This window comes from Sorex araneus, chromosome 1 (genome assembly GCF_027595985.1).
Source record: "Sorex araneus isolate mSorAra2 chromosome 1, mSorAra2.pri, whole genome shotgun sequence".
NCBI lineage: Eukaryota > Metazoa > Chordata > Mammalia > Eulipotyphla > Soricidae > Sorex > Sorex araneus.
Window position 1 is genome coordinate 323,994,216 of NC_073302.1, and position 26,090 is coordinate 324,020,305.

The following is a 26,090-nucleotide window of genomic DNA, read 5'->3' on the forward strand; positions in this document are numbered from 1 at the left end:
AAAAGTACATTTCACAAATACTTAAGCTTGACTCAAGCTCCTACTTGGAAATACACTTTGATGGAACAGGAGCACAGTAAGAAACCGTCCACCCTAGATTCTTCCTTATGCATGCCTGACTTCTTTCACATAGAGCCTGTATTTTAAGATCAAAGATAAATCACAAAATAACTCAAAATTTAAAACCGGGGCCAAATAACATTTAAAATGAAATAGAATGAATTTAGAATATAGCTTTCATATGTTTTCCATTCTGACAAGCACTAGGAACTCCTCCATCTCTCCGGAATCATTGTGGAGGACGAAGACCTTGCCAGACTGTTGGGCAGTGGCAGCGATGCTGGGTCCCCGGAGGCTTGATGAGAAGGGAGAGTAACAACTGCATCTCACACTCTTGAAGAGTCAACTCTGCGAGCTCAACAGGAGCTTCGTTTTAGGAATCATGTCACCCTCACTGAGAAGATCTGGAGAAGCTGATATGTTCCTTAAAGGAGCAACTTCCTTTGTTTGTGGGAAACAGCTGGCAGTGCTCAGGGGCAATCTTGACCTGGTACTCAGGAGGGTGTAGCATTGGGATTTGACTCCAGGTTCCCTACTTGCAAAGCCTACACTTGACCCTAGCTCTCCCTAGCTAGCTCTCTGGCCCTTCATGAACAACCTTAATTTGAATCTGAGGACAAGACAGAGTCACGAAAGAAAAAGAGAAACATACGGTGATGTTTGAAGCAAAGACCGGAGCCCCCAGGCAATGAGAAACAAGTTCTTCCACATAAGTCAGGGCGGGGGCGGTCGGGGGGGGGGGGGGGCAGAGAGCAGAGAGGCTATCCAGGAGGGCCAGCTCCGGGAGGAACTGGATTTAGAAACAGGACATGTGCAGCTATCCTGGGAAGAGAAAACGGCAGCCAGAAGAGAAAAGAAGAGACACATTCTCCTCTATGTTGTTTGAAGAGAAATCAATTTTTTTAATTAAGAAAAAAGTGAGATAGTATAGCAAGCAGAGAAACTAGCCTTGAACAAAGATGACCTGAGTTTGATCCCAGCACCCCACTGGACCCCTGCTTCTCCCGAGCAAAGCCTGGAGTGATCCTTGAGACCAGAGCCAGGTGTAAGCCCTGAATTTGGCGGTGGCCCAAATTCCCCCACCCCCCGAGTTTGATAGGTTCTCTCGTCTCACGGAATGACATCTGCTCACAAACTGCTACCACAACTATGACTTCCACTCTGCAGCGCTTACTGTTAGCGCATGCACTGGTTCCCAATAGAGCAGAGATGGCTAGGATGACAGATAACCAAAAAAAAAAAAAAAAAAAAGTAAGTACTTAAGCTAATACTTATTAGGGTACCAAAATTCAATCTGACTCTGCATAAAAAAATGTAAGGCTGGCATTATTAGTCTTTTCAAAGCAATGAACAAGACTCTTAATCTAAAAGAATTTTCTTTTTACCCAACTAGTGGTTTGATCTTTTTTTACAACCACTAAAGTCTTTGTGTGAATCTTCAAGCCAGCTGAAGAGAAAGTGTGAAATTTACCATTTACATTTCTTTTTTTCCCTGGGGGGAGGAAGGCAGGCACACCTAGCAGCGCTCAGGGCTTACCCCTGGCTCAGTGCTCAGGGATCACATCAGGCAGTGCTCAGGGGACCAGGCTGGCTGCGTGCAAGGCAAGTGCCCCATCCATGACCTCTCAGCCCCTGAAGTTTACATTTCTCACAGGGTGCAGACTTCTCCCACAACTAGAATTCGTGAACTGAGGACACAGTGAGGTAAGTGTTAAGCACCACATCCCAGAGAACCAAGCACAGGCGGTGCATGGCCAATAAATAGCCCAGTTGTGAAGCACATATTCTAAATTGGGATGAAATACTACCCCGAGCATGCCTTAAGGAAAGAAACTTGTCGCCACTGCTTGGTGCAAAGCCAGGGCTAGCTAATGATTACATCACCCAGCTCAATATAGCATGCTCAAGAGAAAAAACAGGATCGATAGAGCTTCGGGGGACAGCTGCCTTCAGTCCCAAGTGTGGAGCAAGTCATGCAAAAATAAAGGGAAGAATGAAAGGAAAGGAAGTATTTGAAACCATCACCTAGGGGAAGAAACAATTCAACAGAAAGTCGCTCTTAAGGTCACTCATTATATCGCAGGGTTTGAAACATAAAAACAAGAAGAAATGGAATCACTCTTTAATTTCCTATTAGGTGATGAAAGTTTGACAGACTTGATTAAATCCTCCCAACCACCTCGGGCCAAATGTTCCATCTTCAGATGATGAAACTGACACTCAGACATATAAAGTAACTTGCTCAAAATCACAGAGCTAGATGTGAACCCAAGATTCTGTAGCCAAAATACCTGCCATTCCTCTTTGTCACAAAATTTGGAAATAGCTGTTCCCTGATTCTTCTTGGCAACACACCTAGCATCCGAAAGAAGAAAAGGCAATTTGAACATCATCAAGATGTTACCAAAATAAAGAAATAAAGAGAGAGAATGAGAGAGAGAGAGAGAGAGAGAGAGAGAGAGAGAAGGCATTACTGAAAATATATTAAGAGTTACAGTCAATAAAATAGAAGCAATCAGGGAAAATTTTAAGAACCAAGATAAACAACCAGATAAGCATCATATCTTAGAATTCTGAATATTAAAAACTAATTTTTCTAGTTATAACCTTCGAAGTTTTAATATAACGCTTCCTGCAATTGAAAAAAAAACAAAAATAAGATTTGTACTGCTTTTATTGGAACACATACCATTTCTAAAACTGTGTTCATTTTCTAACATATCTAGTTCATTCTTTATCTCTCTTGGGTTCTCAATTATCTAAAATTCTTAATCCTCATATTTCTGAATTCAAAACATGTTTCAGAACAAATAAAAACTTTTGGCCCTAAAAAAATCACATCGTTCGTGCTTTTATTTTCCTTAGATTTCAGTTTCTGATAATATCAGCAACCTCTCCTTATTGTTACCAAAACTTTTTTTGTGGTCTCATTTTCTGCCTAGAAATAAACTAATATAATTTAGTTGAAGTCAACATTATTTTTGTGATCCACAGAGGGAGTCTGTAGCAATAAATGGGAAAACAAGCAGATACTAGACACACGTGATAAGTAACTGGAGCACACACAGAATTCCCTCTTAACAGCCCTGAGCCAACTACTCCAATTTCAGTTCCTTGTGTCAGACACTTCAAAGTTGGTTCTGGAGATGATAGAGCCAAGGCCTCAAGGTGAACTGAGCTTCGTGAGAGCAGGAATTGCTTAAGTCACTGAAGCACCTCAAATACTTGGCAAGAACTTGGCATTCAGGGGCTGGAGTGATAGCACAGTGGGTAGGGCGTTTGCCTTGCACACAACCAACCCGGGTTGACTCCCAACATCCCATATGGTCCCCTGAGCATCGCCAGGAGTAATTTCCTGAGTGTAGAGCCAGGAATGACCCCTGTGCATCGCCGGGTATGACCCAAAAAGCAAAAAAAAAAAAAAAAAACTTGGCGTTCAAATGCTTTCTGAATAGGTATGGGTGGATACTGGGCTGTAGCCACCATCTTTTTCTTAAATACAGACTAAGCATGTCCAGTAAAGCTTAACCCACAACAGGGCAAGGGGTCTGGAAGTCATGTTATTACTTGAAGGGCTATAAAAGCAACTGTCAGAATTTTCATGTTGGAGGGAGAGAGCGAGGGCCCAGAGTGGGAATCCTGCTTCACCTCCAACACATCAGTTCTGTGAGTTAGCCGCTAGGTTCTGGAGCAATCCAAGATGAGTTTCAGTCCTCTCATCTCTGAAACAGACATGGCAGAACTGCTCTAAGGATTAAACAGCAAACAGTGTCCAGTAAGCAGCAATCATATGTACTATACTTACAAACTGTTCCTTTTAACTTTTTTTTAGTTTATTTTCTCTTTGATTTTTGAGCCACACCTGGTAGTACTCAAGAGGACCATATGGGGTGCCAGGAATCCACCCACCACCTGCAAGGCAATTGCCTTGCCTGCTGTATCATCTCTCCAGCCTCTCCTTTTCATCCTGAAGGGAAATGAAGACTTAGAGAAAAGATAAATTTCTTCAAATATGTGAATGGTGGGGCAAGAGAGAGTGTAAGTGTGGGAAGGCACTTGCCTCACGTGAAAATGACCCTGGTTCAATCCCCGGCACCACGTGTGACCCTCTCAACACCATCAGAAGTGACCACTGGGCACTTTCAGGTGTGACCCAACATCAACCACTCCCACCACGAAAACAAATGTGAGAATGGCAACATGCAAGGATGGTAACGATGTTATCTTTATAATTCAGGAAGACTCCAAATAAAGGGCATAATATAAAAGAGCAAGGTACTGACTCAATTAAATGCATACCTAGTAGTATTTCTACTAAGAAGAAGCTGTCACAGATAAAGAAATAAAGATACCCAATTTCTGCCATTACTCTTGAAATGTTTTTCATTATATTTAGGCCACGTGTCTACAGTAGTGCAAACAACAGTTTTAATATATAGTTACTTCACCTTATCACCTGAAAATGTCCAAGACCCTCCACCAAATGCCTGTATGTTACTTCCACACCTTAAATAGAAAGGGATGATACAGATATTTGAGAAACAAAAATTAGCTAGAAGAGTATTAGCTAAGGTATCTGACAATTCGGATTTTAAAAACAGATGATACAATTTTGTGTGTGCCTGAAAGTCGTTTTATCATGATTTCCTGCATATGTGTAAGTCAATAGTCAGATAAGCAGAACTTCGAAACTTAGACCAAAATGCAGAAACTTTCTATTCCATTTGAATTTCCTCATTTCTCCTCAAAGTTACATGTCTTTGTAACTTTGTAAAAATCCCTACAAGTTATGTCGTCACAATACTGATGACTTTGGAATAGTGTCAAGGGGTATTACACCATTACATAGCCACTACTTAGATCAAATAAATATTGATTAGGTAAACCTTTCTTAAGTTTAAAGGTTCACCTTATGCAATAGTTTATTTTGGTGTTAAAAACTGTAATTCCCTTCTCTCTCCCATTCCCAGTACCCTGTGTGGAATACTTAATTCTGCAAAGTAGAGCAGACATTTTCTTTAGTAATTGTTTTGCCAAATAGTGTGAGCATTCAGATCAAACATTTTGTCTTTCATTTGGGCAAAATTTATCATTTTTCTGCTGCCTTTATCCTCATTATTGTAATATTTCTGAGAAAACAGCTAGGATTCATGAACTTTTAAAAAGTAGACCCTGCTGGGAAATGGGCCTTAATTGGTCATTTTTACAACACAATAATTTTAGCTAAATAAAAGTATAGTAATGATAGCTTGTATTGACAATGACAGTAATGATGAATCCTAAGCAGGGAAACGTCATTCTACTGATTGAGGTAGGAACTGTCCCACTGAGAAGGAGCAAGAGGAAAATCTGAGGGCACAGACAGCTCAAATGGTTAAACCTTGTGGAAGGCCCAGGTTTGATCCCTGTCACAGATCCCCTTTGTGCCACTGGGAGCAACCCAAGTCCCAAGCCAGGTATAGTCCCTGAGCACCTCCAGGTGTGGCCCCAAGCCAAAAACAAAGACCAAAAGGGAGGAGAGAACTAAAAAACTTACCATTTAAGGCGTACCAAAATTAGCTGGATGCAAGGAGTCAGTTCCTTTCAATAGCTGCTTCGTATTATCTACTTTTCTTATGCAAAAAGAATATATTTTGAATTGTTGTATGACGCAGTGTGTTCTAAGCAGTGAGTTCTAACAGAATGTAAGCGGTCTTTCCGGGCAGTCCCAGGCATTGTCTCCTTTCTCCATTTTGGGGTGCCCCTCGGCCTCTATACACATGGCGACAGTCAGGCCTACACACACACATATATACATACATATATATATACATACATATATATACACATATACACATTATATATATATATATATATATATATATATATATATATACATCCAATATGCACAGGTAGCTTGCCAGGCTCTGTCAAGCAAGCTCGATACTCTCGGTAGCTTGCCAGACTCTCCGAGAGGGGCGGAGGAATCAAACTCAGGTCAGCCGCGTGAAAGGCGAATGCCCAACCGCTGTGCTATCCAAAAACAGTAATAGTTAAGTCTCTCAATGAGAGACGTTACTGGTACCCGCTTGAACAAATCAATGAGCAATGGGATGACAGTGATATATATACATACATATATACACACACATGTATATGTATGTATATATAATGTAACATATATATGTTAAAAAAGGAAAGTCACATATATATAGTCTGAATAGAAAAGGCAGCTTATGCTGAAAATAAACAGGAACTTATACAATATTAACATTTTACTTCTTTGGGTCTTTGAGAAGATAAAGTGAATGATTTGGGGTTTTGGTTTCGGTTTGTAATACATTAGTAATTATCAATATACTTCAGCACCCATGAAATGACTAATAATTCTTTTAAATAGAAAATGTTAAGTGTTGGCATGGATGTGAATAAATTGGAAGCCCTGTACAATGATGCTAGAAATCTAGAGCTGCTATGAAAAAAAATATTGTGATTCCTTAAATATTCACAAATATACCTACCATACGCTACAACAATCCTGCTTACAGGTATACATATTTTTAAAAATGACCAAAGAGATATTTATTTGCATGTCCATGTTCAAAGGACCATTTATTCACAAGAGTGAAAAGAACCCAAGTGTTCTTCCAGAGATTAAAAAAAAATGTAATACAATGAAATATTATTCAACTTTTAAAAATTAACCTACACTTTTTAAGCAGAACGTGTTAGCACATACACAAACTTTGATGATACTATTAAGGTGGAAAAAAAGACAGCCAAGAAAAAACAAATACTGTATGATTCCATTTCTAGGAGAGATCTAGACCAGTACAACTCTTACAGGCACAGCTGCTGGCCCATGAGGGGAGAGGGGAGTGTGGCACTGTGTAAAGGATGGAGTTTAGTTCCACAGCACAGCATGGTTCTGGAGATGGGCGACAGCAAAGTGAATAACATGAAGAGTGGCTGCTGAAAAATAGGTAAGAAACTTTGTTCTGTACCTTACCACAACTTTTTTAATTTGTTGAGGTCCGGGACCGCCATTGTTCTCTTTCCTTTTGAGTGGGGGAGCCACTTCTGGCAATGCCCAGGCCTGGCGGTACCTGGTCCTTGGGGGCCATCAGTGCTCAACCCAAGAGAGCTCAGGAGGCTATGCAGGGCCGGGATCAAACACAGGCAAGGCACGTGCTACACCACTGAGCCATATCCCTGCTCAGGCTCTATTTTGCTGATAGATACTGGATGTTATGTCTCTGGGACTTAAGGGAGAAAAGTCACATCTTGGTGTTCTTCCCTGGGTACAGAGACACTAGTAAGTCTGACCCAGAATATCAGTTCCAAGCGTTTTCCACGAAAGTTCTTTAAAATTTGCACCTATAACTAAATACCAAAAAAAAGCTCTGCATTTGGTGTTTGCAATCTGAGTACCCATATATTTTATTTTTGGTTTTGTTTTACATTTTCCCCCACTTTATTTAATTAAGCACTGTGGTTTGCAAAGTGTTCGTGATTTGCTAGAGGCATTCACTGACACCTCTAGCAAATGTGAGAGGTGTCTAGATTTGCTAGATTCTCTATTCCAGCACCACTGTCCCCTTCTCTCCACCAACGTCTTCAGCTGCCCAACCCCTCAAGCCTGCCCCTGGAAACAGGTCCACAATAATCTAGTTTATATTGCTTGTTTGCACTAAATGGCTAATTAAATGATCAAAAAAATTTTTCATAGAAGGAAGTTTGTGAAAATTGTTGCATCTCACCATGCGAACATTAAGTCCTTATCTGCGGTTTACTAAGCTGCTGCTGTAAGTTAAGCTTTCTGTGTTAATGTTTTTGTTAGTCTAGATAGCTGGAGCTAGGGCTGGAGCAATAATAGCACAGCGGTTGGGCGTTCGCCTTTCAAGCGGCCGACCCCTGTTCAATTCCTCCACCCCTCTCGGAGAGCCTGGCAAGCTACCGAGAGTATCAAGTCCGAACTGCAGAGCCTGGCAAGCTACCCGTGCGTATTGGATATGCCAAAACAGTAACAATAAGTCTCTCAATAAGAGACGTTACTGGTGCCCACTGGAACAAACCGATGAGCAATGGGATGACAGATAGCATAGTCTAGAATTCTATGCTGCATTACCATCAATCTGGTGTGATACTATTGGGATGTCAGTATTGTTGAGTTTGGAGCCTTTGCAGTCTCACACTCCAGAAAATCCTGAGTATTTAACTGGGCAGTCTGGCTGGAGGCATGGCGGTGGCTCTGGGCTACAAGTGCACTGATTTTGAAAAGCAGCAACTATACTTCTATAGTTCAAGTCAGAACTGGGTCCTTTCTAGCTTTATTTCAAGTTACTCACAAAAATGCAGTGACTGAAAGTGATGACAAGTAGAAAAGTTAGAGAAAACGTGAGGGTTTTCTTAGAGTAATTACAAAGTACTCTTTCACACAAAGTGAAATGGTTGATGATTTTATAAATAGGTGGTGGTGTGGACTTTTCTAAAAAGCTACAGAATTACTGTCCTTAGATTCATTAATTAGTTTGGTATTATACCTGGGAAAAGTATATCAAAAAGCAAGTATAAAAATAGCAATATAAATACTGGTTGTCAATTAACAAGAATTAACATCTGAGGCTCCCAAACTTGGCCTTTTACTCAAATCTTTATTCATGGGGGAAAAAAAAAATACACACACATTAGGTGCCCTTCAAAAATCTCCCTTCCTTGAAGTAACCAAAAAGCAGGCCACACAATTCCACCACGAATACTACCACTATCCTGAATCTTTCCAGAGGCCCCCGGGGTGCAGCAGCACTCATCTTGGGAAACACTGGCTTGAATTAGGACTGATGGGGAGAGTGTAGGAAAGAATACGGGAGAAGAACAGAACACCATTCTTATGCCACAAAGTAGATGCTGACATAGTTTCCTCACACACTAGCTTGCTCCCCACAGATCTGCCAAGTGCATGTAGCAATATTCTTCAAGGTTGATCTTATTCAAAGGACACAAAAAAATCTGCATGCCAAGGACAACTGAGAGTTAAAAGATGCCCAGAACACAAGACGGAACAAAAGGGTTCCATCCTGAGAGCAGTGTCCCCAAAGAGCACTTGTACAGGCTTAAGTGTGTCCTCCTTTCACTGGGGAAGGGGAGGGAGGTGGGGCAAGAAAGAGAAATGTGGGACTTTGTACCCAGTCAGGAAAATCAGACTTTAATACAGATCAGTGTTAGCATATTTGTAATCTCTTATTCGGTCTTACAACACTTGAGGAATGATTAAGGCTTGGTCCTCCTGCTGGAAATGGAATGAACAGGCTTATTCTCAGTCTAGAAGGTGATGATTTATTAAAACTAAAACTGCTGTATACCATGTATGTCCTTAGCACAGTGGGTAGGGCGTTTGCCTTGCACACGGCCGACCCAGGTTCAATTCCTCCGTCCCTCTCATAGAGCCTAGCAAGCTACCAGCAATACCCGTGTGGTATTCGATATGCTCAAAACAGTAACAATAGGTTTCATACCCCTGACCCTGAAAGAGCTTCCAATCGTTGGGAAAGACATATAAGGAGAGGCTGCTAAAATCTCAGGGCTGAGTGTAATAGAGACGTAACTGGTGCCCACTTGAGTAAATCAACAAACAACGGGATGACAGTGATACAGTGATACACACACACACACACACACACACACACACACACACACACACACACACACACACACACACACACCCTCCCTCCCTCTTGGAGAGCTCAGCAAGCTACTGAGAATATCCTGCCCACACAGGTAGAGCCTGGCAAGCTATCTGTGGCATATTCTATATGCCAAAAACAGTAATGATAGGTCTCACTCCCCAACCCTGAAAGAGCCTCCAGTCGTTGGGAAAAACAAGTAAGGAGAGGCTGCTAAAATCTCAGGGCTGGTGCCCACTCGAGAAAATCGACAAACGGGATAACAGTGATACAGCGATACAGTGATTTTGCTCAATGGAAATTTACTAAATAAAATAAGCATTTTTCTCCAAAACTTTGCTGAAATTCTGATTCATTCAAAACAAGCATAAGAAATTACATTAGTGGAGATGCAGATCTAAACAACCATGAGATACCACCTCACACCACAGAGAATAGCACACATCCAAAAGAACAAAAGCAACCGCTGTTGGAGAGGATGTGGGGAGAAAGGGACCCTCCTACACTGCTGGTGGGAATGCCGACTGGTCCAGTCCCTTTGGAAAACAATATGGACGATTCTCAAAAAATTAGAAATTGATGGGTGCTGGAGTGATAGCATAGCAGGTAGGACGTTTGCCTTGCACGCGGCCGACCCGGGTTCGAATCCCAGCATCCCATATGGTCCCCTGAGCACCGCCAGGAGTAATTCCTGAGTGCAAAGCCAGGAGTAACCCCTGTGCATCGCCGGGTGTGACCCAAAAAAAGCGAAAAAAAAAAATTAGAAATTGACCTTCCTTTTTTCCATTTGATCCAGCAATACCACTTCTGGGAATATATCCTGGAGAAACAAAAAAGTATAGTCGAAATGACATCTGCACTTATATGTTCATCGCGGCACTGTTTACAATAGCCAGAATCTGGAAAAAACCTGAGTGCCTGAGAACAGATGACTGGTTAAAGAAACTTTGATACATCTATACAATGGAATATCATGTAGCTGTTAGAAAAGATGAAGCCATGAACTTTGCATATAAATGGATCAACATGGAAAGTATCATGCTAAGTGAAATGAGCCAGAAAGAAAGGGACAGACACAGAAAGACTGCACTCATCTGTGGAATATAAAATAGCAGAGTAGGAGACTAACACCTAAGAATAGTAGTATATAATACCAGGAGGTTGGCTCCATTGCTAGGAAGCTGGCCTCACATGCTGGGGAAAAGGCATCCCAGATAGAGAAGGGAACACCAAGTAAAATGTGGTTGGAGATCCCGCGCGGGAAAGGAGATGCATGCTGAAAGTAGACTAGAGACTGAACATGATGGCCACTCAATACCCCTACTGCAAACCACAACACCCAAAAGGAGAGAGAGAGAGAGCAAATTGAAATGGACTGCCACAGAGGCGGGGGCTGGGGGGGATGGGATTGGGGGGTGGGAGGGATACTGGGTTCATAGGTGGTGGAGAATGGACACTGGTGGAGGGATGGGCTCTGGAACATTGTATGAGGGAAACACAAGCACGAAAATGTGTAAATCTGTAACTGTACCCTCACGGTGACTCACTAATTTAAAAAATGAATAAATTTTTTAAATAAATTAATTAATTAAAAATAATAAATAAATAGGGAAATAAATGTTTTTTAAAAATTTTTTTAAAAACATCTTTAATTCCAGGGAAAAAAAAAGAAATTACATTAGTTAAAAATTTCAATTATGGGGGCTGGAGCGATAGCACAGCGGGTAGGGCGTTTGCCTTGCACGCGGCCGACCCGGGTTCTAATCCCAGCATCCCATATGGTCCCCTGAGCAACGCCAGGGGTAATTCCTGAGTGAAGAGCCAGGAGTAACCCCTGTGCATCACCGGGTGTGACCCAAAAACAAACAAACAAACAAAATTTCAATTATGTAGGGGCTGGGGAAATAGTATAGTGGGTAGGGCATTTGCCTCACACATAGTCAACCCTGGTTTGAACCTCAGCATCCCAGGATCCCCCAATCACTGTGAGGAATAGTTCCTAAGCACAGAGCCAAGAAGAATTCCTAAGCATTGCTCGTATCCCACCCCCCTCCAAAAATAAGTTCAATTATACTTTTTTGAAAATTCAACTTCCCTGATTTCCCTGGTATAATGTAAGATATATCACATTATATCTGTTGAAATTAATCCATTGTTTGTTTTGAGGTACCTGGGTTAAACACAGGGCCTCACAACCAAGCCAAATGCTCTACCACTGAGCTACATACATCCCTGGCCCTTCCAGACCCATTCGTTACAAAGAAAGATTTTAACTTTCTATTATTATTGGTAACAACTACTGAGATATCGTACTTTTCATATGTCAAGTCACCCCTTCTTCAGAAATTACCATTATGCCTGCCATATGCCACCATCCCCTCTAACTCTTATCACCATACACCACAAGAGTTAACCAGTAACTATGAAAAGTTCTGTATTTCCAAACATCAGAAGGCAAAAATTACAAATATTACATCAAATGTACTAAACACTTTCAAAATTTGGTTTCACGAAATGATACTGGATCTTTAGGCTGCAATGTTTAAAGTTTCTATAAAAAATTAATTTGCTACTATTTACAGCATGTCAATGGCATAAATAATAGTTTCCATTTTTAAAGTCACTGGAACAATTCTTCAGTTCTAGAAACACCTGGGAATGGAATATACTTACAGTGTGCAATACAGTAAGAATAAAAAACATGCCTTACATAATTTATAAATGTAACTTTTAAAGTCAACATTGCTTTTAAAAACAACAGATTACTTGTCCTTCACATTCCTTTTATATTCTGTAGCAAAAAAAAGAAAAAAATCAGAATAATGTAAATATGCAACTCATTTATTCAAAAAGTTCATGTGATCCATTTCAGTAAGATAAAATGCACTATCAACAAAAATTTTATGCAAAGACTGCTCTTTTTTTGTTTGGTTCACTGAACTAAGTGCAAACCATCTGTTACCTATGATAACGAGAAAAAAAAGTGAAATTTCAAATAGCTTTTAAAAAACATGACAGCACAACAGCACTTCAATAGAACTTACTCGTTTAAAAGTACACATACACAATTTAAATCCTATTGACTTTAGATGTCTTAGAACTCATTTAAAGTGCTTTTATTTTTAGGTTAAGATTATACTTTCTCATTTTTAAATAAATATGTCACTTACAAATTTTTCATAAGTATGCCATTATACTAAACATCTTGTTTAAATCTGTAATGTGGTAAGATTTTGAAAAGCAGATCGACTTTAGGGGGGAGAAACTCCAAATCAATAATAGTGAAATTTTTTTGTTTAAATATTGAATGTAATCAAAGTAAAGTGAAATTTACCAGTTACACATGCGGGGTGGGGGGTTGGGGAGGTGGGGGAAGGGGGGAGGTATATCGTGATTCTTGGTGGTGGAATATGTGCACTGGTGAAGGGATGGGTGTTTGAGCATTGTATAACTGAGACTTTAACCTGAACCCTTTGTAACTTTCCACATGGTGAATTAATAAAAGAATTAAAAAAAAAATTTTTGAAAAGAAACAACACAGAATAAAATTTTATTTTAATACTCATTTATAATTCCTGCCATAGTTATTAAAATGATAATGATTTGCCTTTATAAAAGCAATGAACCAATATAAATCACTGCTTTTACTAGGTTGAAATACTCAAAAATCCTGTCTTCACCCTGCCCCTACTGTCTGACCTCAGACTGAGTATACCTTTAAGATTTTCAGCTTCTTGTGGGTGGGGGTGTAGACCAATGCAGTGGTGGGGAGGAGGATGCGGGGAAATTGCTTCCAATTCTGCTTGGGGGGACCCAGGATGTCAGTAATCAAACCTGGGTCTCCAGTATGCAAAGCATGAGCCCCAGCCCTTTGAGTTCTCTCCACAGCCCTGAGATCTGTTTCTTACGCTCTAAGAAGAGCTTCGAAAACATCAAGAGTTGACTCCCCTTCTAAACCTATCTAGCACCGTGCCTGGCATATATACAGTGTTAGCAACTTAGGACTTCCATGGTTAGCACTGCCAAAACTTCAGAAGTTACCAACAAGGCAGTTTACAATATTTTACCACGTTTAGAGTCAGGAATACAAAACCATCTACCAGCTATCGTAACTGCCTCAAAGTTCTACAGTGCTTTAACTAAGTATGCAGAATATCATGTGTAATTGGTTTTAAGTGCAAATTTTAAATGCTTTAATGAAAATTTAAAGTTTGAGAAAGTGTAAGACGGGCACTACCCAGCATGTTTTCAAAGCCCTCGTCTAGTACTACAAATTTTATCAACGCCCACTCTGTTTCTCTGTGGCACTTAAATGTGCTTTGTGCTGTTCTCTGGATGAATACGGCATATACAAGTCCTACTCCACCTACACACCCACTACGTATCAATGTAATGCACTTGAAAGAGGGGTTTTTGAGACAAAACACTACAAACAAACACTTATAAAGAAGTTATGTAAAAGATAAGAATTTAAATAGCTGACTAGAGAAACCAAAAGGGAGGTAAGAAATTGCCTGGCATGTGCCTGATCCCACATCCCTGGCATCGCCAGCAATGATTCCCTGAGCATAAAGCCAGGAGTAAGCCCAGAGCACCACCACAAACCAAAAAAATAATAAAAACAGAGAAATCAACTTTAATATTGGTGATTTTGTCTCAATGACTACACTAGGTACATTTTTTAAATAAACATGACACAAAGCTTCAGGTCATTTGCACTTTAAAAAAATGGGCAAGGTCATGCAGTGACGCTTGCTTTGCTCTTTGATATAACCGCTTAACTTAGTTCTGTCAAGTTATTAAGTTACTCAGATTTCAGATATTTCTTCATGATCCACAGAATGACAGCAAGCCAATAAAGCAGGATTTCCGATATACTATATATGCTCCCATTTTAGGTTAAGAAGAAAGGACTGACTATTCTTAGTCATTTATAAACATGTACAACTATGTCAGCTAAAGGAAAAAACTCAGGATGGCTATTCAGTTTTTAGGCGATGAACGAAATCAACTCTCAATAGCTTTTGAACTGGGATGTAGTCTATTATTCTTCTATCAAGTCCTTCTAAAAAGTTCAGTGCAAGGACCAGAACAATAGTGTAGCAGGTAGAGGCTTGTCCTGCAAGAGGTTGACCCAGTTAGTGAGTCAGGAGTAAGCCCAAACATCTCTAGATGTGGCAAAAAAAAGAGAGAGAGAGAAGAAGAGAGAAGAGAAGAGAAGAGAAGAGAAGAGAAGAGAAGAGAAGAGAAGAGAAGAGAAGAGAAGAGAAGAGAAGAGAAGAGAAGAGAAGAGAAGAGAAGAGAAGAGAAGAAAAGAGAAAAAAGAAGAAAAGAAAAGAAAAGAAAAGAAAAGAAAAGAAAAGAAAAGAAAAGAAAAGAAAAGAAAAGAAAAGAAAAGAAGAAAAGAAAAGAAAAGACAGAGGAAAAAACATCAATAGAAAATGTCAAACATAATACCTAAATAGCAATCTCACTTTGCCTGGTTAATCGTAGTCAAATGGACTTCATTTTCTTGTGTAGTTGCCCTGGAACAAAGGCTTAATCACTAAGCCCTCTGAATGTTGACAACCCCCAGGATAGCATGTTGACACTCACCCAGGCTCCTCTGGCTTCCACAAAAATGTCTCCCAAACAAGTGCTCAAATTACAGAAATAAAGAAACTACTCAAAACTTGCTGTTGGCCTGAAACAAAAATATGAAATGGGGTTGTTTAATATCATTAAGCCAGATAAAATATTTTGAATTTTTAGTAAAAATTTTTCCAAGTTGATACAAAGTATCAGAGTATGCATTTGCATTTTTAAAAATTCAGGATAGGTATTTAAGCTAGTTGCAAACATATTATGAACTCTGAGCATTGGGAAAAATAAAAAACTGCTAAGAAATCTTTGCTTGCAGAGATCAGGAACATTATGCAAGGGAGTATCAAGTGAATTTCATCAGGGAAAAAAATCAACATCCACATAAAACTGTCCTTTTGGAGGAATGAAGGAAATGTGGTTCAATACTAATGTCCTCTACTTAAAGTAAAAACACAAAGTAAAAACACAAAGGAGATATTTGTAAATTTTATTTCCTATTTTAGAGAAATTTTAGGTCCTATATCACTTTAAAACAGTAACACAAGAACCATCCACCCAATACTCAGTCCACTGACACAATGACATTCATGGGCTACACATGAACAGCAGTATTTCTGAAACAACCGTGAGAACCAGAGTCCAGTGCTCCTGAGCCCCATTAAATAAGAACCAGTGATTCCCTCGAATAAGATGTGTTTAGTAGATTAGTAATGGAAATTCATTTCCTGTCCTTTTATCTCACCAGTTCTCAGAACAATAATCATATGTGTATGTGTGTGGGTGTGTGTATACATACACACATATACACACATATACATATACAAACATTCCCAAGGACCTGGCAACTGGAAGGTGGAAACAGTGATAAGCAGCAACACATCTCAACCTTAAGAGTGAAAGAGCCAAGTCTGCCGGAAATGTCAGCCCTAAAGTAACAGCAGAGTCAAGTAGATATGCTTTCAGTGCTATCATTAAGAATTTGTTGTCAACCCAAAAAGAGAGAGAGCAAAAGCAAATGCCCTGTCACAGAGGCGGGGTGGGGTGGAGGGGACGGGATGGGGGTGGTAGGAGGGATGCTGGGACCATTGGTGGTGGAAAATGGGCACTAGTGGAGGGATGGGTACTCGATCACTATATGACTGAAATGCAAGCATGAAAGATTGTAAGACTGTAACTGTACCTCACAGTGTTTCACTAATAAAAAAATAATTTTAAAAAATAAAATAAAATAAAATTTTTAAAAAAGAATTTGTTGGCAAAAAAAAGAATCTGTTGTCTTCTACTAGCCAATTGTATATTAAACTAAAGATGTTTCCTTCTAACAAAGGAACTTAATGCTCTCTAACATGTGATAAACCAAATATCTCTTCAGCAGTTTTTGGTTTTTTTTTTTTTTTGCTGTCTTTGGGTCACACCTGGCGATGCACAGGGGTTACTCCTGGCTGTGCACTCATGAATTACTCCTGGCGGTGCTCAGGGATATGGGATGCTGGGAATCGAACCCGGGTCCGCTGCGTGCAAGGCAAACGCCCTACCCGCTGTGCTACTTCTCCAGCCCCAACAGTCACCATTTTTTATCAATCCTTTGTCCATTCTAAGCTGTAGGTCGAGATGGAACAAACACTAATGGTAGATAAATGCTTTCCTGGTCCTCAGATGATGTCCTCTAGAAGATGAAGTATGGAAATGATGGCCTAAGGACATCATTTGAAGACCAGGAAGCACGATCTACCAAATCTTCACAATACCCATGACAGGTTTCAAACTCAACGTGTGTGCTTTGCACGAGGAGTTCAGGGTTCAAGTCCCAGTATCACATGGGCCCCGGAATGCCAAGAATTGCCTCAACCTCCCCAAATCATTAAATTTGTACAATATATCATACCAAGGCTCCCTATTGCAGTAAGAACATCTGTAAGAATAAGAAATTAAGATAATATTTTTAATTCATTTGCATTTTAGCAATGACTTTTACTCAAGAATTCCATCTAAGGGGCTGAGAAGCTAGGTCAGGGCCCAGGAGTTCGCCCTCTGCATGTGCCAGGATCTGAGTTCAGGATCCCTGGCACTGCAACCCCGCCCCCCCCCCCAACCCCCTGCCAGAAAGTCAGGTAGATCACTGAATTGTCCAACTAAACAGTGCCTAGGATTCCCCTTCAGCCCTTCCCAAAAGATGTTAACTTAAACAAATAATCTCTAAGAGCATTTTAGATTCTTTCTAAGGTCTTTCAGAATAATTTAGATTTCCCGTTAAACATCAGAATTTTCTGGAAGCCTAGTATTTAAAATTGCCCTAATCGTAACTGTAATGATGATGACAATACTTGGTATTGATCAAGCCTACTATGTGTTCCCACAATGTGTTACTACTATGTCAGGAACACACTGCATATTTCAGAGGGGCACTCCCAAGCAGTGCTCAGGGAGCCTAAAGGTCACCTGCCAATAGCAGGCCAACCAGGCCAGACAATTCAATTGCTAGGGTCAAAAGATGTGGGTGCTGCTTAGGCCATGAAGTCCTTGGGGGCCACCAGGGCTATACCCAGCAATGCATGCATATGGGTGTGTGCTGGGGGTGGGAGTGGTACACTGGGATTGAACCAGGTCCCCTGTTTATAGAGTATGTGTCTCTCTGTTCTAGCTTCAGTGCATGGCTGGGTTTCTTTACCCCCAAGATTAGATTAGGTGCAGCAGGTAAGGCATGTGCCTTGCATGTAGCTAACTGGCACTAAAGGTTTCCTAAAAATGTGCCAGGCATGATCCCTGAGGGCAGAGCCAGGAGTAAATCCTGGGCATGGCTGAGTGTGACTCCAAAACAAACATGTTTGATTGTTTTCTCTCCTGATGCCTTCAGTTCTTTGTACTATTCCTAAGCAGTTTTATAATTTTCTTTTCTTTTTTTTTTTTTTTTTTTGCTTTTTGGGTCACACCTAGCGGTGCTCAGGGGTTACTCCTGGTTCTGCACTCAGGAATTACTCCTGGCGGTGCTTGGGGGACCATATGGGATGCCGGGGATCGAACCCGGGTCGGCCGCGTGCAAGGCAAACACCCTACCTGCTGTGCTATCGCTCTGGCCCCAGTTTTATAATTTTCAATCTCAGAGTCTTCACTGTCAATGCCCCGAGCACAGAGACTAGTGATTTATTCTTCTCTGGAGACTTAGTGGGCTAGAAAGGATAATGAGAATGTAACCCGAAAGATCCCACATATTTGGAATAATACACTGTGCTTGTGAAACAAATGATTTCCCACCTCACCATTCAAATATACTTAAAATTCTAGATTCAGTGTGATTTTTTAAAGTAGAAATCAGACTGCAGTCTGGAAATTTATTCTAAGCTCATGCTAAAGATAAACAAGTGAGACTGAACATGCAGAAATCTCTGGTTCAATATACATTAACTTAACTCATTAATAACAATCACCACCATTGTTTACCAAGATGATGCTAGATACCCCAAGGCCAAGACAAGGAAAATCAAACTACCCAATCTTTATCTTCTAATTATGATCAAGGCACCAACTCACTTAATTTTCTGCCAAAACAGGAGTAGAAAGAATTAAAAGGTGAACCTAAAGGTTTATCACCTGACTTTTTGATGAGACGGTATATGTTTTTAACTGGAACAGAACAGGTTATCTTAAAATCTGACACACACACCCCCCTTCCAACCTCCCAAAGACAAGTCAATGTTGTAGTATAAAATAAAAACACTGGGACCTGAAGATAGCACAGCAATTAGGGCACAGGCCAGGCACATGTTCTATTCCCAATGACTCGGGTTCTATTCCCTGTGCTATCCGGTCCATCAGCATTGTCAGGTGCCATCGGAGAGGTCCCCAGCACTGCACGGGTAGCTGGGAAATCCCCAGCACTGCAAAATTCCAGATGGCACAGCACCCTCAGAGGCCTGCAATGAACCCCTGACTAGGAAGTCAAAGAATGAAGACACAGCATCCCGAGGAAGCCAAATAGAGAAGCTAAAGAAAGAAAAGAAGCTAAAGAAAGAAAAGAATTTTCCCCACAACAGTGAGGAAAATTAGCGAGAAATCTACCAGTAACAAAAAAAATTTTTTTTCTTCATTGTGCATTGTTCACAAAATATTCCAAAAATGAATTCAACATGATCAGGGCTGGTTTTCTCAATTTCTGGAAGAAAGGTCATAAATATTTTTATAGTCTCCTCTTCATCACACACGTTTGGCTCTCACCCTGGAAAGAGGTGCAAGCATGCAGAATGTGAATGGGCATATAGGAGTGGGTCTCCTTTCCATTTATTAATTTTTGCAGGAGAGGGAGATTTATCATAATAAACCTACATTATCTGCAGAACTATGAAGGAACCGGCAGAGTAACCCAGGTGTGCGGGACCCAGGGCTGAGATCTCCAAACTTGCTTGGATCGGGACTGGGCCTCCTGCACCCAGACCCCCCATTTTCCAGTAGCTTGGCAGCCACACCCACAAACTGCCCTGAGCGCCATGTAATCCCATTAACAGCCAAGAAGATCCAGAGACTATAAAATAGCACTCCAGAAAGGGCACCCTCCCTCTGAGAACCTGGCAAGGTATTGAGAGCATCCTGCCCGCACAGCAGGGCCTGGAAAGCTCCCTGTGGAGTATTCAATATGCCAAATACAATAACAATGATGGGTCTCATTCCCCTTACCCTGAAAGAGTCTCCAATGCGGCACCGCTGGGAAGAATGAGTAAAGAGAGGCTGCTAAAATCTCTGGACTAGGACGAATGGAGACATTACTGGCGCCTGCTCGAGCAAATTGATGATCAATGGGATGACAGTAATACAGTGAGCTGCAGAACTAAATCATCACAAACAACACTCTAGTTTGATATTCATTCTTGGTTGTAAGAAACAACTAGGTTTATGTTCATGTCCCCAAATACCCAGAACAGACAACCACAGATTTCTAAGATATCCAAAGTAAAGGTCAAAATAAGATCAGAAGAGGTATGATTCACATATTCAATACTTCACTCAAATTGGAACTATATTAACTGAAATATTAAGTCAATACTGAGTATACTTCACCAATCAAAAATGTTGAGGAAAAGTAGCAGGAGCCATCCTCACAAACAGTTAAAAAGTTCATAATCATTCAAGAAACAATAGCACTCTTCCACAGAAAACATGGAACAGTTATAGTTACTGAGTTGTACAAGAAAAAAATTGGGTCAGTCATGCTCAAATGAGCTTAACTCAGCCAGTAAGATCTTTAGCAACTAGGTAGATCCTGGGGGGAAGACAGTGCACGCATATATAGATGATTCACACACTCATGTATTCATAGATAGATAAAGGTAAAGAAATTTTCCTACCAGTTAAAACAGCCACATACACGTTCTTCTGATGACAGAAAGGTTAACATCTTTATATTATTGACAGCATTCATTATGTTTTCTAGAAGAGGTATAATTGAAGTTATATACCTACAGGTGTTTTTTGTATATATAAAATTACAACAAAAAACATAAAAACACTTATAATCCATTAATGGAATTTCCAAAATGTAAAAATAAGTGTTGAATCCTCCCCAAAATCTTCACTACACATTGCTTTTGCCTGTCCAGTGCCTGTTATAAACTTGGGACTGTAACTATCTATGAAGGAATATGAGATTGCAATAATACCTCCTCTCAAATTACTGAAAGGGATGACAATCCACAATAAAGACATGGCGGACAGGGATATGTACCCGACTGTGCTGGACAGCAAAGCAGAAAGTTACTGAAACAGAAGACAATGAAGAGGGCAATTTATTTAAAAAAAAATCAGGGCTATATCTGGTCTTGATTATTCAGATGAAGACTTAGAAATGAATTGACTAGATGTTACAACTCACTCAGACAAGTGGTATCACATCACCGAAATCTTGCAATTAAGTGCATTTTTTCAAAATCAACCAATCTACACACACAAGTACTAAACATGCAAATAACCCAAATACAGTCAACTAAAAATTCTGGATTATTCCAACATGTTTAGCATCCAGTAAGCAGCTACAGAAAGCCAGTTCTAAAAACCAATGTGTTCATGTCACATTTGGAGAAATGACTTTAACTGATAAAAAATAGCAACACAGGCTGTTTTCAAGGTTCTATTCTGGAAATTGGTCAATGAAGGGCACCAAAATAAAATGAGCAGATGGCTCTAAAATACTTTTTAAAAAATACATGCATATGTAGACATACATGGATATATGGAGCAGCCACCACATATATTAGAATGGAAGGCAAATTAAAAATGAAAAAAGAAAAAAAGGAACAGAAGGAAGACAGAAACTCAGTGCTAAACTAAGACATGACAAGGAAAACTGTGAGACAAAACCATTTGAAAATTTCCAAGACTGAAACAAGCAATACCCAGAGATAAAGGCTCTAGATCTGTTCAAAAGAACTCAGAGCAACATGGCATGTAAGCAAGGAGCATGATAAGAGAACAAAAACAGAGACTGGAAAGCAGGCATTCCCACTCTGCAAAGTTGAGATTTTGTTTTGTTTTGTTTGTTTGTTGTTTTATTTTGGTTTTTGCTTGGGGGCCACACCTGGAAATGCTCAGGGATTATTCCTGGCTCTACTCCTGGTAGTGCTCAGGGGACCATAAGGAGCACCAGGGATCTAACCTGGATTGACCATTTGCAAAGGCAAATGCCATATCCACTACACTATCGATCCAAACTCATAAAGCTGAATTTATAGAAAACCTTTGTTTAAAAAATAAAAAGCAGAAGCCGGAGCAATAGTAGAGCGAATAGGATGCTTGCTTGAATGCGGCCACCAGGGTTCTGGGTGTAACATCTAGTTACTAGATGTTACACCCAGAATCCCATATGTTTCCCCAAGCTCTTCCAGGAGTGATTCCTGAGCATGCAGAGCCAGGCGTAACCCCCAAGCATCGCCAGGTATGACCCAAAAAGTCAAAAAGAAAAAAAAAGGGGGAACCCATAAACTTTAAAGTTATTCACATACACACACATATGCGAGACATGTATAAGAATACACACACTCCCATATCTAGGAGTACATTTGAAAATGCCCCATAGTAGTCTTAGACGTAAAGCCCCAACAGAAATGGTAAAAATCTACCATTTCTCTTTTCAGCTTCTGGTCTCTTCTAGGAAATCCAGATTCAAGGTACAGATGATGACTGAAGACTATGGAATCAAACAGCCTTTGCCTGAGAACTAAAGGGACGAAGGATTCTGCAGACTGAACAACTGCAGATACCATGCATTTTTACTTTCATCTCCAAGGCGAACCCCAAAAGATTAAAATGTATAAAGGAGGGCTCCAGAGCTATAGTCAGCGGGTAGGGCATTTGCCTGGCACACCTGGGATCGATCCCCAGCATAGTCCCTCAAGCACGGTCAGGAGTAATTCCTGAGTGCAGAACTAGGAGTAACCCCCTGAGCATGGCTGGGTGTACCCAAAAAGCAAAAGAAACAAAATAAAAACATGTAAAGGAAATGATAATCCCTAACCAAGACACAGTGGAAAACAAGTGAGAGAAAGTGAGGAAACAAAAGGCCCTCATCTGCAGTCTCCTTAATCAAGTCAGAGAAGCCAAAGGAGCAATGTTTTAATGAGAAATAAGAAATGCACATGTTTGGCAGAGAAATCACTTCATGTTCTGTTCTAGTGTCATTCAAGGCAAACATGAGGGGCTGGAGTGAAAGTACAGCGGGTAGGGCATTTGCCTTGCATGAAGTCGACAAGGGTTCAATTCCCAGCATCCCATATGCTCGCCGGAGCACTACCAGGAGTAATTCCTGAGTGCAAAGCCAGGAGTAACCCTGTGCATTGCTGGGTGTGACCCAAAAAGGAAAAAAAAAAAAAGGCAACCATGATTTGATACTAACAAAAGGTAAAAAGTAACCGCAGTAAAGTTGAATGTTCTTACTCTGTGCGCCCCTCGGAAAAGGATAACAAACACAAACACTTGTTTTCTCGTGGTTAGTATCATTAATGCAGAGCAGAAAAAGAAGCAACAGTTCAAAATCTGGTTCATGCAAAAGTAAAAACTTATCTAGTCAGAGGCCATAGCCACAAGTACTTCAACTTCATCTCGCTGGCATCTCTCCAGGATTCAGATAGCCATGTTCAAAAGAGGGGGGGGAAATCGGCCCGTAACCCCAGATTCAAAGGGGTTTTGTACCAACGACTAGATAAATCTACCAATTCTAAATGATCGTCTTCCTGGTGTTTGCTTTTGCAAAAGCAGCCGAAAGCTTAAAGCTAAAAAATTTTGCTCCTGAAATCTAGGCAGTTTTCACTCGAGGGCTTCTCTGACTTTGTGGTGCTTGGTGCGCGCTCCTACTTGAAGTATCTTCCCGAGCCCGTCCCTGCACCGCCGAAACAGGAGTAGTAGTAGTGACAACAACCAGAGAATCTGGCAATCCGTTAAATGCAGCGATCGCATTGCTTGGATAAACGCAAGTTTTGTAATGTTCTCTGATGGAACAGGGGCGCTGGAGGCGGGGGGCTCGGCGACCCATTCTCTACGCGTCAAGAATAGCATCTGGGCAGCTGGAGAAGTTCAAGGCTGCAGGCTGCACGGACTCGGCTAAGAAGAGCACCGTGCACTTCTAACGGGTTTAAGATGTGCGCCCGAGCCTTTAAATTCCCGATCCCACGCCGCGACAGTCCTTTTTATCTGTGCCCGCAACCCCCCCGACCAGGTATACAAGGCTGCCGGAGCTCCCCGGACAGATTCTCCTTGAAGGGTGTGGGACGCAACCCGGGGGATTTCCCCCCACTGGACGTGCAAAGCTGGGACGGCAGGAGCCCCGGCCCATCCTCCCGGAGACGGGGTCCCGGACCACGGCGTCAAGCTTCCTGGCAGTTTTCCGAGCCCCTTCTGAAGCTACTTGGGACCCCGGCGCTCCGAAGCCCACAGCACGGCGTCGGGACTGGGGTCCCGGCCCGCCGCCGCCGGTAAGCTGTCGCGTCCCCGGGGGCGCGGCCTCCCGGCAGCTGAGCGCAGCTGGACGCGGTCCTCGGCGCCCCGCGACCTCAACCCTTCCCTTCCCGTCCGCGCCGCCGGGGACGCGACAGCTTACCGGGGCAGCAGCGCTAGCGCCGCTCTGGAGAGGCAGGAGCGCGCCGGGGTCCCGCGGTCCGGGGAGGCTGCAGGAGCGGCCGCCGCGTGTGTGCTGCGCGCCGAGAGGAGCGCCCAGCCGCCGCGCTGCAGAAAGCCGGCGGGGCACGTGGGCGCCCCTCGGTGTAGCCGCGCCGCGCGGCCCCGCCCCCGCCCCGCCCCCGCGCCCGCCTCCGCCAATCCCCGCGCGGGCGCGCGTAGGAGGGCGCTTGCCCGGGGCCGAGGCTCGGGGCTCGGCGGGTGGGCGCGCGCGGGCGGTTGGTTACTCCGGGCGCGGGTCCCGGAAACGCCGGGCCGCCGGAAGGGAAGCGCGGGGGTCTGGGAAGTCTCCTTCGCCCCTGCAAGGCCGCACCTCGGGGGCGGCTTGGAGAGCTTCTGGAGCCCGGTTCCTCCCACGGGGGGTGGGGTGCCGCGTGGACTTTTCGGGGTGAGACGTTTCCCCAAAGGAAACTCCTTGTGCGTTTGAGAACTCCAGTAGGGCAGCCAGATAAAAGTCCCGGGGATCTGGGGGGCGGGCTGGGAGAAAATGACATTTGCTGTTCTGAAGAAAGCTAGAGAAATTACACAACCAAGGTTTCTCATAGCAAACTATTGTTTACTTTCGGAGGCTCTGATAAGATTAAAGCTACAATGTCCAGCACTCTTCCTTTTTATCCAAATGAGGCAAAAGAACTCCGGGCTCCGAACTGAGCGTTAAGTGTGTATTTTTATTTGGGCTAGACCCAAAGAAAGACCTTACGTTGTTTAATAATCTGGTGAGTATCTCTTTACCATCTATTGGTAATGCACTTCGCTTTGGGAAGAGAACGATTCCCATTGTGTGTTGATGTTTTTTTAAAAAAATGTTAAACTTGACATTTCTTAGATTTGTGTTTTCATGAAAATCTGACTTAAAGTGTGGGTTTTACGCCAAAAAAAAAAAAATGGTACCAGCACAAAATCTCAATCTCAATGACTGTTTCTCTCCTTTTGGTTTTTTGGAGGCCTCACCTGGCAGTGCTCAGGATTTTCTCCTGCTCTGTGCTCAGGGATCACTCCTGGCGGGCGGGGGGACTAGATGGGGTGCCGGGATCTAATCCTGGTCACTATATTGCCTCCTCCTGAAATTATTTTCTGAGTGAAAGGCGGCAGAGCAGCAAGGTCTCCCAAGGTTAGACTGAACAAACCTAAGCCGGGAATTCCCCCTGTTGCTGTATGGCGGGTAGCGCAGAGTAGTATGAAACCTCTTTTCCCAAGTCTACCCCTCATGCTCCCTACTTTACTGAGCCACCAGCAGCATTTAAAATGCAGATGGGTAGGGAAGCACTGGTAATGTACTTTTGGAGAATAATAAGATTGGGCTGGAGAGGCAGAGCAGCTGTTAGGGTGCTTGCATTGCATGTGATCAACCCAAGTTTGATCCTTAGCATGTGATATGATACGATCCCTGAGTGCAGAGTCAGAAGTAACCTCTGAGTACTTCAAGCAAATAAAAGAAAAACTTACCTAGCCCTAAAGTAGCCAAAGGCATGAAGACTACATCCCCTTGACACATGGAAGTACTAAACTCTTTGGAGAAGAGAAACTGAGGCACCACCCAGATAAGGGTGGACCCCACCCAAAGGTGAAACTATAGAAGAAGCCTGAGATGATAAAAAGTGCATCAACAGTGCAAGAGATAAAAAGACTGAA

At 42.0% G+C, this 26,090-nt stretch overlaps 1 protein-coding gene across 1 annotated transcript in view; it reads right to left on the reverse strand.

Moving 5' to 3' along the window:
• SLC7A2 (solute carrier family 7 member 2) overlaps positions 1-24,504 on the reverse strand; it is a 69,987-nt gene extending 45,483 nt beyond the window's left edge. Inside the window, exon 1 of the mRNA XM_055137861.1 lies at positions 24,382-24,504. The gene's annotated coding sequence lies outside the window, so the exon portion shown is untranslated. The remainder of the gene's footprint in view (positions 1-24,381) is intronic.
• Between the last annotated feature and the right edge of the window lie 1,586 nt (positions 24,505-26,090).